A 14676-nucleotide genomic window follows, 5' to 3' on the forward strand; every position below is an offset into this window, starting at 1 on the left:
TGCTACAGCCACCAAAGATCGCACAAACCTTTCTGGAATGTCTGCGGCCACCCCGACCTGCAGTGTGCTGTCACATTCAAGACACTTTTCTTCTTGGCTGAAATACTGGTTGGTTGTATCCTACGGTGTTTAAAGTTATTATTTCCAATTAAAAAGAACTGGCTTTTAGCTTAATGGTTAAGACACCAATTAAGATGTTCATGTGCCATACTGGGATGCCGGAATTCAACAACTGATTCTGGCTTCTTATCAACGCAGTCCTTGGAAGGCAGCAAGGATGGCTCAAGTGACTGAGTTCCTGTTACCCACGTGGGAGACCTGGATTGGGTTCCCAGATCCCAGCTTTGGCTTTAACCTAGCCCCAGCTATTGCAGGCGCTTGGGAAGTGAACCAGCAAATGAGAACTTTCTCTGTGTGTCTCTCTGCCTCTTGAATAAGTCATTATTTTTAATTACAAAAAGGAAAGAAGGAAGGAAGAAAAAAAAGGAAAAAAGGTGGAAGGAAAGAAGGAAGGAAGGAAGGAAGGAAGGAAGGAAGGAAGGAAGGAAGGAAGGTCCTTATTTGTCTAACCACCTTTTACCTAAGATTTAGTGGTAGGAAAGCCATGCTTCCCAGTTTGCCTAGAATAGTCCTGGTTTATACCTCTTATCCCAGTATAATATTGCTGGCACCCCATTTTACTACCAAAGCAGCTCAGTTTGGGGGATAAGTTATTTGGCCATCCTCTCATACACTGAGTACATAGTATGTGCCACCATTGTGAGAGGTTCTAATGATGTGATGACACACAGAACACAGTCCCTCCCTTTGAGGAGCTCACAAACCTGGGGAGCTTCCAGATTGTATAGGGACTTCTGAGCAGGTACAATCGGTGGTGGCTCACCCCAACCTTTCTTTCCCTCCCTGGTGCCCATAGTCCAGTTAATTAGCATCTCTAGGGCATCTTCTCACCTTCGTGGCTGCCAGATCCCTCACTTCAGCGGCCTACGAAGACCAGGTGTCCTTCCGAGCCCCTAGTGGATATATTCCCTTTCAGTTTCTCAAGGGGCAAGTTCTTGTGTGGGTTCAACATCCTACATGGTTCTATGTGTCCCTCTACTGTCCCACATGGGTGTCCTTGTGAGCGCCGTGAGTTGCCCCTGTGGACAATGCCCTCTGCCCCTTCAGTGTCCAAAGGGCCAGTGTTTTCCTTTGTGTCTCACGCAGTCACCATTTTGCACCCACCCACTTGGAGACCTTCCTGTGTGTCCGTCCAGTGTTGCATGTCAACTATGGGCCCTTCCAGTAATTCAGACTCTACCAGTGGCCCTAGAGGATTAGACAGAAGCAGAGATCCCGGGAAACGCGTGTGCAAAGCACATTTCTTAACTAGGTTTACAAAGACTGCTTGCATTTCAAAGATTCCGCCTCAGAGCCACCTGGTGCATTTGTTAAAAAGCAGATTCCAAGGCTTGATTCTGGAATCATGTCCTCTGGCTGCTTGAGCGATCTAGAAAAGATCTCAGACTTCATCATAACCTGATTTCAGTGCTGACTGACACGCCCACCAGTGCCATCGGCATGACTACAGCCAGAAGAGATCATAAAAGGTCAAGAAGCAATGGTGTAGTGAGTTAAGCCACAGCCTGCATTGCCAGCATGCCATACGGACACAGGCTCGGGTCCCAGCTGCTCCACTTCCCAGCTAATGCACCTGGGAAAGCACCTTTTCAGACTGCAGAGATATTTAGTATCTGGGACAGATGTTTGAGTGGGCAGCAGATTTTATACACAGCCACTCCATTTGTTAATATTTTCAAGAGGGGCCGGCACTGCGGCATAGCGGGTAAAGCTGCCTCCTGCAGTGCTGGCATCCCATATGGGTACCGGTTCAAGTCCTGGCTGCTCCACTTCTGATTCAGCTCTCTGCTATGGCCTGGGAAAGCAGTAGAAGATGGCCCAAGTCCTTGGGCCCATGCATCTGGCTTCAAATTGGCACAGCTCCGGCCATTGCAGCTAATTGAGGAGTAAACCAGAGGATGGAAGACCTCTCTCTCCCTCTGCCTCTCCTCTCTCTGACTTTCAAATAAATAAATAAATCTTAAAAAAAAGAAGGTTTTGGAGGGGCCGGCACTGTGACATAGCGGGTAAAGCCGCCACCTGCAATGGTGGCATCGCATATAGGCTCCGGTTCAAGCCCTGGCTACCCCACTTCCTATCCAGCTCTCTGCTGTGGCCTGGGAAAGTGGTCCAAGTCCCTCAGCCCCTGTACCCACTAGGGAGACCCAGAACAAGTTCCTGGCACCTGGCTTTGGACCTGTCCAGCTCCAGCCATTGTAGTCATTTGGGAAGTGAACCAGCAGGTGGAAGACCTCTGTTTCTGCCTCTCTCTCTCTGTCTCTGCCTCTCTGTAACTCTATCTTTCAAATAAATAAATCTTTAAAAAAAAAAGGCTTGCGGAACAATGGAATTAAAACATATAAGTTTATTTTGACACAAAAATGTTTGAAAACCACACATAGTTTTTTTGTAATATTCATTTTCATTGAACTTTTTACAGATTCATTATACAAATGAAAATTACTTAGAAACTTGAAGAAACAACAGAATTTGAAGCAAACTAAATAAAAACAAAGTTAATAGCTGAAGAGCATTGATGACCCAGATATTGGAATTAGCGGACAAGAATTGTAAAACTAGTAGGAAGTTTCTTTTTATTCATAATTGAGATTTTATTGGCGCTGAGAATCAGTACACTGACAAATTTAGTTTGCACACAATTCTGAACATACACACAGGAAATCTAAGAAGCTATGAATTGTTTTAATAAGTTTTTCCAGTGACTTTCCAGCTTCAAATTTGGAGGCAAAATTTCAAATTTTGAGCCTTCTTAAGAGGTTATCGAGTATCAGTATCTTCAAAGGTTGCTGTTGCATAAATTCCCACCCATTCACAATTTAATATCATATGCATGACATAGTCAAATTTTCAATTTTTCACAACACATGAACACAATCATTAGGAAAACTGGACTCCCAGAGGGAAAGATGTTACAGAGCACACGGTTCTGACAGAACAACAAGGGGTGGTTTTCTGTAGGAGCCAATTCTACTAAACAACACGGAAGAAGTAATAGAAAATATTCAAGACAGACTAAATGCACAACTCTAACTCCAAATTGCCATTTAGCATGTGTTGTATTGCAGGACATAAAACCCACTCCCCACCTATGGAATGTTAAGCTGACACCCAAGACAGTCAAAGCCTCCACTAATTCAATTCCTCACTATTTTCTGGTTGTACCAAAAAAATAAACAGCCATCAAAAGACTTCACCTTTAAAAAAATCATTTACACTTAAAAAATAATGGGATGAGGTGGGCTTCCCTCCTTTTTAATGTTTCTTCACCCCCATAATGTTTCTAATGCTACTACAAATTGCATTTACAAAATAGTTGATAAAAATAGTCCCCTTGTAGCTGGTGTTGTGGTGTAGCAAGTTAAGCTGCTGCCTGTGATCCCATTTGGCTGCCTGTTCATGTCCCAGCTGCTCCACTTCTGATCCAGCTCCCTGCTAATGAGTGCGGAAAAGCAGTGGAAGATGGCCCAAGTGCTCGCGCCCCCGTATCTGCATGGGAAACAGGAAGAAGCTCCTGGCTCCTGGCTTGCATCGCCCAACTTTGGCCATCGCAACCATTTGGGGAGTGAACCAGGGGATACAAGAGCTGTGTGTGTGTGTGTGTGTGTGTATGTGTTTCTCCTTCTCTTTCTGTGACTCTACTTTTCAAATAAGTAAATTAAATTGTTTTTAAAAAGTCCTCTAGATTGTACAAGAGAGACAAAGAGTACTGATAAGACAGTGATGCATGATATTAATCAGATGTGGCTTCCTTCTCTGTTCACCAGAGGCTGGACTATCCTCATTTTAGGGTCTCCATTTTCTGCAGGCAAATCTTTAGTTTCTTGGTGAGCTACTTTGACCTCTTTCCCTTAGCTCCCCGTTTCCCCTTTGCTTGCACTTTCATGTCCGAAGACCTCTCCTTCCCAACTACCTCTTTGGGCTACCACCTTTGCAGGAGCAGGTTCAGTCGACAACCTCTCCAATCTCCTCTTGGGCTCCTCCTTGGGCCAACCTTCCTCTTGGGCATCTTGGCGGCAGGGAGGGTGCATGCTGGGTGCCTTCGGGGCCGCGGTGCGCTGAGAGCCTGTGCCGAGCTGGGCTACAGGGTCGCTGCTGCTCCTCCTGCTAGCAGAGCTACTGGGGACCCGCAGTGGGGGTGGTGGGAGAGCTGGATGGAACCCTAGAAAGATATTTTTTACACCATCAGAGAAAATGAGTATAATTAGTAAAGGATTAGAGAATTTCAGGAGAGAGGGAATTCTGAAAAAGAACCAGGTGGAAACTGAAACACTTCTATTTCCTAGAAGTGAAAGAAACAATAGTCAACTCAAACATTCATCAAATGGAAGTTAGAGAAAATTTCACATTACAGGAGAAGGAGTCTGTGAACTTGATAAAAAATCATTAAAAAATCCGCAAACTAAACTAGAGGGAAGGAAATTTTAAAAAATAAATAAATAAAACAGACCAGCTTTCAGTGAACTGTGGCAAGGTATTAAGTAATTTAAATGATCTGCATTGAGAGGGGAAATAGTGGGGTATAAAATCTATGTAAAAGATATATTGGTTGAAATTTTACAAAATTTGATTAAAAGCACCACATCAGAAATCCAAGTTCAATAAACTTCAAAAAAAAAAAGAAAGAAAGAAAAGGTGGATGCAAAGAAAATCATACTAAAATTTTCAAAAACAGAAGATAGGAGAAACACCTTAAAGAGAAAAAAAGCCACAATATATACAGAAAAATAATGACAAGAATTGGAGCCAACTCTTTATCAGAAACAATAGGAATCTGAGCATAATGAAAACCTGTCTTTCAAGTGACAGAAGGAAAGATGCAGGAACTTCCAGTAAGATTAGAGGCACTGGCCACTCTTCTGTCCCACAAAGAAGGATCAGAAACTGACAGATGCTATTTAGCTAGAATATCTGGGGAAGAGCATTGGTGTTCAATGTGAGTGAATCAGAAAGACTACGGAATAGGTACTCAGACGGCCTCAAAGAGAAAATGAGGTGCCTTGCATCAATTGCCTGCGGCCCAGTCCAGACCAACTTGAACCTGAGAAAGTCTCCCCATGATGGGCAAAAGTCAACAGTAGGCCTCCATTGACACTGTGGACCTGAAGGTTTTGCTGCAAGGGAATCTGGCAGCCCACATGGGCCTGAGCCAGTTTGGGGGCTACCAGAGAGTATGCAACCATTGCACCATTCCAGAAGGGCGACCCGTTTCACCTTGTCCTCTCCTCCACCCAGCTGCTGCACAATGCTGTTTCAGGACCAAACCTACCCACAGCCCACTCCTGCTGCCATCACCGCGGCAGCCCCACCCCACCATGGGCCTCAGAGACTGAGGCACACAATGTGCCTGCAGCTATGACCCTTGCACAGCACTTAACTCGAGCCAACTGAAGTAACCTCATCCCTGCACCACTGCTGGGGACTGACCGGTATGCATGGCACTCACTAAGACCTGCTGGAGTGGTCCCACCACCACCAGGCCTACAGAAAGTGACAGGCATCTTCCCACTGCTGTATGTGTTGTGTCACCTCAGCCTGGGGCTGCTGAAATGTTGCAAGCATCCAGTCCTTGTTGCTTTGTGCCCACCTGGGTCTCTGGAATGCCCCTGCCCCAACATGAAACGGTTCCTTGTTCCAAGCGCCACACATACCATACTGAAAACCACAGATAACAGCTGGAGACACTACAAGGGCATTTTAAAAAGCTTGTGGAAAAATAGAATTCAAAAACTTATTTTAGAAGAGAATAAAACAAATCCATGTTTAATTTTGACAAAATATACATTTTACATTACATTACTGTCTTTCTTTTTTTTTTTTTGAGAGAAACTTAGAGGGAGGCCCCCACTGCTGGTTCAATCCCCAAATGCCCACAATGGCTGGGGCCAGGCCAGGCTAGAGCCAGAAGCCAGAAACTCAATCCAGATCTCCTGTATGGATGGCAGGGACCCAACCACTTGAGTTATCACCTGCAGCCTTCCAAGGTATGTCTTAGCAGGAAGATGGACTCAAGGGCAGAGCCAGGACTCAAACCCAGGTGCTCCAATATGTGATGCAGGTACCTAACCAATAGGCTGATCACCTGCCCCTTCCATGAACTTTTTGAAGTACCTTCATATACAGATACAGTGTCCAACTAGAACCAAACTCAATGCAGCGTAACAAACTGATACCCTAAGAATATCTTCAGAAGGTTATATTTCACTACAAAAGCTTTCCTACAGAATTGGTAGAGGCAATAGATCCACAAATATCAGCATATAGCCCAAGAAGGATGAAAAATCAAGAGAACATGACACCATACCTGTCATGAACATAATTAGTCTCTAAAAGCAGACCCCAAAGAAAATGATGTTTATGAAATGTCTGAAAAAGAATTCAAAATAATAAGCATAAAGAATCTCAGTGATACACTAGAGAATACACACAGACAATTCAACGAAATTAGGAAAACAATTCATGATCTAAATGAGAGTTTCAGGAAAAATACTGAGATGATTAAAAGAACCAAACCTGAAATCTTTGAGCTGAATAACTTAATAACTGAAATTCAAAATACAGTTGAGAGGCTCAATAGACTATATCAAGCAGATGAAGAATTTCTGAACTTGAAGACAAATTGTTGGGAAGGTACAGTTATTAAGTTCCCACACCATTATGCCCCCTTGTCTGTGTACCTCTATGTCAACAAATGTCATGGCAACTGACAGTAGCACCTGCTCGGCTAGCTGCCTACAGCCCTGTTACGTAAATGTTTGGCTCTGGGACACTTTTATCTGTAAATCTATGTGAGCAACCAGGGGGGCATGACTAGGCACAGCTATTGGTGGATAGGCTACTTGTGGATGAATGTGGACATGTGGATGCAGCTGTATGTGGATGTGAGGCTAAATGTGGCTGTGTGTAGATGTATGCAGATGTCTCTGTGTGTGTGTCCAATTGCCACCATGGACACAAAGACCCCATCTCAGTGGCCCACCTGCCACTGGGGGCTAGGTGCTGTTCCTTGTATATTTCTCACTGTCTCTGTGAGCAGCACACCAAGAGCTCTGAGCTGTTCTCTGACCTGGTCAGAACCTGAATTCGCTTGTGCTGGGCCCTAAGCCCCAGGCAAACACTTTAGCATACTTGACAGGATTCCTTTCAGGGTGTGGAGGGTGGAATTCAGGGGTGGTTAGCCATGGTGCTTGGTGGCTAGTCCCGGTTGGGGCACTGGATTCTGTCCTGGTTGCCCCCCTTCCAGGCCAGCTCTCTGCTGTGGCCAGGGAGTGCAGTGGAGGATGGCCCAAGTGCTTGGGCCCTGCACCCCATGGGAGACCAGGAGGAAGCACCTGGCTCCTGCCTTCGGATCAGCACGGTACGCCAGCCGCAGCGGCCATTGCGGGGGGGGGGGGGGGTGGATAAACCAACGGAAGGAAGACCTTTCTCTCTGTCTCTCTCTCTCACTGTTCACTCTGCCTATCAAAAAAAAAAAAAAATAAGAGTCAGGCTTTCACTCCTGTGAAGTGGTTACAAAGCTTGTAGGAATGTTGGGATACTGGGGAGTGTTTAGCGCCCATTTGGCACACCTTCCAAGGCTGCTGTGCTGTTTGGGGGAAGGGGGTGTCAGGTGAGGTTAGGATGAGCAAGAGCAAGTGACCTTCACAGTGGCAGAGGAGGATGTACAGGCCGCCCAGGCCCTCAACATGTTTGATCCAACCTGCCAGTGTGGGCTTGACCAAAGGATTTGCGTGGGGCCTTTGGCAGCGGTGTGAAAGCCTGAGACAGCCTTCTAGGTTTTGATCCCAATTATGGAAAAGGAGCAGGGACTCGGTACTCCTTAAGTAAAAACAGCTCGCTGCAATGTTCTCTGCCTTGGTGGCTACTTACAGCATGATGGGCACTGCCCTGTCACTGTGGACACCTCATATCCTGTCATTGGCTGGATGTGATACGGGGCAGTGAAGCCACATAGTGGGACAGCACAAATGCCCACGTGGGCAAAGTGGGCTGCCTACTTACAGCCATGCGGAGTTTTAAACACAAGGCCTTTGCAGGGTGACCTGCAAGGGATTTGGGGGCCTGTGGCTTATGTGACTGACAGCACGCTCCCAGAAAACCTCTTGTGTTGAGGCACTGGTACCTAGTATGTTCTAGGAAGGGCCTCTGCTGGTTGCTGTGGAGGTCTGGTGCACAGACAGATCCAGCAGAGGACAAGCCAGCAGTGGACTGCAGTAGCCTTCTGGCTTTCCACAGAGACAATTCACTGGAATCAGGTAATGAACAGAGCAGTCGACGGGCTGAGTTACAAGCTGCATGGTTGGTTGTTGCTAATGAGTCTTCATCTATTGTTACTCGCATAGACAGCTGGGCTCTCTATCAGGAATTAACCCTCTGGATAGTGACACGCGTGCAAAAAAAAATATTAGTAATGCACTGCACCAGGGCTTGTGGGTCCAAGCCTTGTGGCAAGACTTGTGGGAGATGACACATCAGAAATCGCTGTGTACCGCGTGATGGGTCACACGACTCTTGCCTATCCAGGGAATGATGATGTTGATGCCCTTGTTAATGCAGGTTGGTTGGAAAAGGCCCCTGAAAATCATGTGTTCAATGGTTACATCAACAGTTGCTACATACAGAGTAAAAGGTGATGTGGGCCACAGTGAAGGCATAGAAGCTGCCTGTGACCTGTCAGGAGGTTCTAGATGCCTGCAAAAACTGTACTGCTTGTGCCCAGGAACATGCCCGTCAAGTGCCAGGGGTCGCTGGAATGCCCACTGAAACATGGCATAGCTTTCATTGGGCCTTTTTGACCTGGTCTGATAGGTGCAGGTGTGCTGTGACTTGTGTGGACACTGCTATAGGACTGCTCTTTGCGATTCCTGTCAGGTGACCTGACCAGTGAATGGTCCTGCATGCCTTGGAAAGATGATGTGCCATGTACTGACAATCCTTATTAAAAGTGACCGGGGACCAGTTTTAAGGCTCTAGAATGCAAGACAGACAAGCACCTAGGTATTTACTGGAAGCTACATGCACCATAACATCTCCAAGCAGCTGAAGTGATTGAATGATATAATGGACTCTTTTTTTTTTAAGATTTATTTATTTTATTTGAAAGTCAGAGTTACACACAGAGAGCAGATGAGGCAGATGGAGAGAGAGAGAGGTCTTCCATCCAGTGGTTCACTCCCCAGTTGGCCACAATGGCCAGAGCTGCGCTGATCCGAAGCCAGGAACCAGGAGCTTCCTCCTGGTCCCCCACGTGGGTGCAGAGGCCCAAGGGCTTGGGCCATCCTCTACTGCCATCCCAGGCCACAGCAGAGAGCTAGATTGGAAGTGGAGCAGCTGGGACTCGAACCAGCGCCCATATGGGATGTCGACACTGCAGGCGGCAGCTTTACCTGCTATGCCACAGCGCCAGCCCCAAAACAAGATTTTTTTAATTTAAAATTTATATATGTATATTTTTTAAAGATTTATTTATTTATTTGAATGAGTTACACACAGAGAGGAGAGGCAGAGAGAGAGAGATGTCTTCCATCTGCTGGTTCACTCCCAATTGGCCGCAACGGCCGGAGCTGCGCTGATCCAAAGTCAGGAACGAACCAGGAGCTTCTTCTGGGTCTATCACGCAGATGCAGGGGCCAAAGGACTTGGACCATCGTCTATTGCTTTCCCAGGTCATAGCAGAGAGCTGGATAGGAAGTGGAGCAGCCAGCACTTGAACCAGCACCCATATGGGATACTGGCATTGCAGGCGGCGGCTTTATCTGCTACACCACAGTGCCTGCCCTCCCCGGCATTCATGCTTTCAAAAGCTTCAAGAAGATTCCAAGGTGCAGCCGGGATTGAAAATCACTGACATAGTGTGATTCTGTATTACTAATTGGCTTAAATCATCCCCCAGTGACCTGTCACTCTAGCAGAATGTTGACACCCACAGGTCAGAAAGTTCAATCTCCGCAGGTGGAGTGAACACACTTTCCATCATCCATGCCACATCCATGCAGGAGGCAGAGTGGACAGTGAGAGAGAGAGACAGAGAGAAAGGTCTTCCTTTTGCCGTTGGTTCACCCTCCAATGGCCACCACGGCCAGCACGCTGCAGCCGGCGTACCGTGCTGATCTGAAGGCAGGAGCCAGGTACTTTTCCTGGTCTCCCATGGGGTGCAGGGCCCAAGCACTTGGGCCATCCTCCACTGCACTCCCTGGCCACAGCAGAGAGCTGGCCTGGAAGAGGGGCAACCGGGACAGAATCCGGCACCCCGACCGGGACTAGAACCTGGTGTGCCAGCGCCGCTAGGCGGAGGATTAGCCTAGTGAGCCATGGCGCCAGCTGCCCCTGAGGTTTGCGGTGCACCCAGAAGCCACGGGGAGCCATGAAAGCATCATGTGCAATTTCTGTTGCTTTGCCCAGTTCTGCTGCTTTTGCAACAGTGGATTTTCTATAGCGCAGAAACAATCATAAACAGCATATAACAAATGAGCTTGTTTCTGCTGAACCATGGTGTTTTGCTTTTTAGTTGTTTGTACTTTTTATTAAGCCCTTGAATATAATGGAAATTAAAAATGTGTTCAATCAAAACTAAAAAAAAAAAAGAAAGAAGGGAAAGAGGGAGGGAGAAAGGAACAGGGGTGGGTGGATGGAGGGAGACAGGGTGGGAGACAGGGAGGAAGTATCATTTTTTTTTTTTTTCTTTGACAGGCAGAGTGGACAGTGAGAGAGAGAGACAGAGAGAAAGGTCTTCCTTTGCCATTGGTTCACCCTCCAATAGCCGCCGCGGCCGGCGCGGTGCAGCCGGCGCACCGCGCTGATCCGATGGCAGGAGCCAGGTGCTTCTTCTGGTCTCCCATGGGGTGCAGGGCCCAAGCACTTGGGCCATCCTCCACTGCACTCCCTGGCCACGGCAGAGAGCTGGCCTGGAAGAGGGGCAACCGGGACAGAATCCGGTGCCCCAACCGGGACTAGAACCTGGTGTGCCGGCGCCGCTAGGCAGAGGATTAGCCTAGTGAGCCGCAGCGCCGGCCAGAGGAAGTATCATTATATGATTAGAATTGGATCTATGAACTACATGGAATCTGTTCTCTTTGCATTAATATCACTCTAACATGAAAAAAAAGTATGAAGTGGTAAAAAAATTATTCAGAATTTGCCTGGGCTGTGATTCCACTGGTTGAGCTAGGCATGCTGATGGTAGTCGCCTGGGAGTTATCTGCCTGTACTTTATTTGGAAAGGGAGCCGCAGGATAGCAAATGCGGCTGAGGGGCTAGGCCCTAGAAACTGAGGCAGCAGCACTGCTGAAAGCAGCGCCCAAACCCAGGCCAGATAGAAGTCGAGGAGCCAGTTATGTGGCATTTTTGGCCACAGATCCTAAACAAAGCTCCCATGTGCTCAGCAGACTCAGGGTGCCTGCCACTCAGTGAGGAGGCCCAAGGACAGTGCTGGGCAAACCTTTGTTCTGGGTGTGACCCAGCCATCAGCTCAGAGGTGCAACAGGTAGGGGCACCCTCCCTGCCAAAGCAGATCGGTGTGAGTACCCATCAGTCAGAGTTGAAGGCCCAACCTCAAAATGTGACTGTATCTCAAGACGGGGTCTTTACAGAGAAAGCTAAGTTCACCTGAACTCCTTAGGGTGGACCCATTATAATCCATATTGACACAGAGAGTACGACCATGTGTGGACATACAGAGCTGCCAGCACCTGTGAGCCAGAGAGAGCCTGGCACAGGCCGTGCTGCTGCCACCTTGATCTTGGACTTCTGACATCCAGAACTGTGAGGCAATGGATTCCTGCAGTTCAAGCCCCCAGTCTGTTATGCTTTGTTTTAACAGGCAAAGGGAAAGGAACATAGCCAGACTCCCAGCCTGAGGACAGACCTCCCAGGCTTCCCCAGGGACATGCGGAAAGACTTGGGACCCCTTGGGGACAAAGGTTTGAGCAGAAATGTCTCCAGCCCAGGACAAAAATGAGGACAGCAAGCCTTTGGAGGAACTAACTCTTGCTCTGAAATCAAGATTGGGAAATGCTGCCAGCAAGGACTTTGACAGTCTCATTGACTGCTTCCTAGCAACGTGCTTCCTCATAGGAGAGGAGCAGCTGTGTCCCGTGTGGCCGGGAAACTACTCACCACCTTTCCAGATGGGAAGTGAACAGCATAAAAATAATAATATTATTTAAGAGAAAAATCCCTTGGTGTCAAGAGGACTAGCAGCTTTTCTCATTTATAAATGTTGAAGCTAACGCTCAGAGATGGTGATGGGATTCCACTTTTTTTTAAAGATTTATTTATTTATTTATTTGAAAGGCAGAGTTACAGAGAGGCAGAGGCAGAGAGAGAGAGAGAGAGAGAGTGAGTGTGTCCTGGGCCCCAGGACTCAGTATTTTTAAAGCTCCCTGGGGGGGGGGGTGTCAATGAGCAGGTGCATGTGGCTCCTGTTTGCTGGCACATACTCACAAACTGTTTAGAAACATCTTCCCATGTGCAGAAAATTATCCAAGCCTGCTTTCATTATAGGTATGATGAAGCGGTGGCTAAGAGGGTAACACGCACCCCTCAGACCTTCTTTGGCTGTCTATATCAAGCTAAAAGTACTCCAGAATGGAAGATAGCCAAAACTGTTACCTCGGTTTCTTATCACATAATCATCCCACTCACCTGGAGGCACCTACTACAACTGGAAGTGTAGAATTAGAAAAAAATGAAAGTTTATGTTGAGGTACTGTGCAGGAACTTGATAGGTAATGACTTGAACTCATATATGTTGTGAAAGAGAAACTCCTCCTGGCCCTCATACTCACCCCCAACAGGAAAGGGCCACCAGCATAGCTCAAGTAAGAAGGGAATTCCATGTCAGTGCGGACGGTCTGTGGGCTGGAGAAGGAGTTCTCAGAGACTCTAATAAAAGTGTGAGCACAGGGGTGGCCTTAGCTTGTCAGCATGGAAAACTTGCCCCACAGTCAATCAGACAAGGGCCAACTTAGGCCTGTGCTGTCTGTTAACAGCGGATGTAGGTGGCTTCTGAGCACTCCATGTGGCTAGTGTGACTGAGGAACTGAAATTTTTGTTTTATTCATTTGTTAAAAATTATTTTCACTATATTTGAAAAGCAGAGAAACAAAAAGAGATCTTCCACTCCCCAAATGCCCACAACAGCAAGAGATGGGCCAGGCCAAAGCCAGGAACTTGAAACTCATTTCGAGTCTCCCAGAGACCAAAGTACTTGAGCCCTTTTCTGTTGCCTCCCAGGCTGCACGTTAGCAGGAAGTTGTATCCGAAGCAGAGGAGCCAAGACTCAAACCAGGAACTTGGATATGGGCTGCAAGTGTTCTAAGTGGCATCTTAACTGCTGCCCCAAATGCTCACTCCTATTTTATTCTATTTTAATTTAAATTTTAAAACTGGTATTGCAGTTAATGGGAAATTTTGAACTATGTTTGGAAAAGTGTGATATGATAATCTACTTTTCCTACTATAAATTCATGAAATCTGAATACAGTCAAGCCTTCTGATGAAGAGTTAGTGTCTGAATTGCTATCTGCTGAAAGTATGAAATACATGCAGAATTTCAAAATCTTGGTGTGAAGAAGAGAATGCCACTGTTTTAAAAAAGACTTTGGTTGAAGTTGGAATGTATTTAGGATGTTTTGGATTAAACAAAAATATATTATTGAAATTAATTTCACCTGCTTCCTATTGTTTTCCCTGACCGTAGCAATTGGTGCCATTCACTGGGGGCTTCCTGGAGGTCGGGATTTGTACTGAATCCTTTTATTTCTTAATCCTCAGGAGTACAGCTATCCAAATGACCGAGGTGCATGTCCTTAGTCTTTCTGGGTGACATTTTCTGGAACTCCTTGTCTATCACTGCCAGCAAAACCTTAGGTAGGATTAAATCTTTCAATTGATGAGCAGGCTGTGTGTGCACTCTCTATAAATACAGCCGGACAGGTAAGTCTGCATTTACCGTGCACCCTCCTTGTGTCAGCCTTGAGAAAGTCACCCTGCCTCCCGAACACCTTCTGCAGAGACGCCCTCATGCTTCCCACTTGGCAAACGATGTGGCTTGTGAATAGAGCCCTTAGGAAGCCAGCTATGACCGTCAGGAAGCACCAGGGCTGAGATCTCATCCCCGGCAGTCTGAACGCTTGAGCTGTTTGCTGGCACCCCACCCCACACCGTCTTGCCTGCAACACTGCCAGGGTGCAGAGCTGTGGCATGGAGGCCACAGTGTCACCATTGGATCGACACCAAAGGATGCTTTTCCCAATGCAGTCACATCCCCATGTGAAATGGCAGCAGAGAAAATATTACCCTGGTTCTTCGTCTCACATGGAAGAAGAATTTCCAAGTGAAGGCAAAGATTTAAAAGCAAGATTTATTAAAGTCAGAAACCTCCAGCCAGAGTGACCTGGAGGAAGCTCAAAGAAAGGCAAAACCCTATGGAGTATGGTGGTACTGGGGTTTTTAAGCACAATTTTGGGGAAGAAGAAACTTACCGGCTTGACATTCAGTTACAAGGCAAGGACAAAACCCATCAAAAGACCTGATCTGCAGTCTTCTTTGCTGGAGGGG

At 46.8% G+C, this 14676-nt stretch overlaps 1 long non-coding RNA gene across 1 annotated transcript; it reads right to left on the reverse strand.

The window, feature by feature from the left end:
• Positions 1–2449: 2449 nt before the first annotated feature.
• LOC149127067 (uncharacterized) lies at positions 2450–14670 on the reverse strand. The gene is made up of 2 exons (XR_016232552.1): positions 14601–14670; positions 2450–4279 (listed from the first exon to the last, which is right to left on the reverse strand). It is a non-coding gene; the product is annotated as an uncharacterized LOC149127067 (long non-coding RNA).
• Positions 14671–14676: the final 6 nt, after the last annotated feature.

The sequence above is a fragment of the Oryctolagus cuniculus genome, chromosome 4 (assembly GCF_051225735.1).
Source record: "Oryctolagus cuniculus isolate XC-2025 breed Fujian yellow rabbit chromosome 4, ASM5122573v1, whole genome shotgun sequence".
NCBI lineage: Eukaryota > Metazoa > Chordata > Mammalia > Lagomorpha > Leporidae > Oryctolagus > Oryctolagus cuniculus.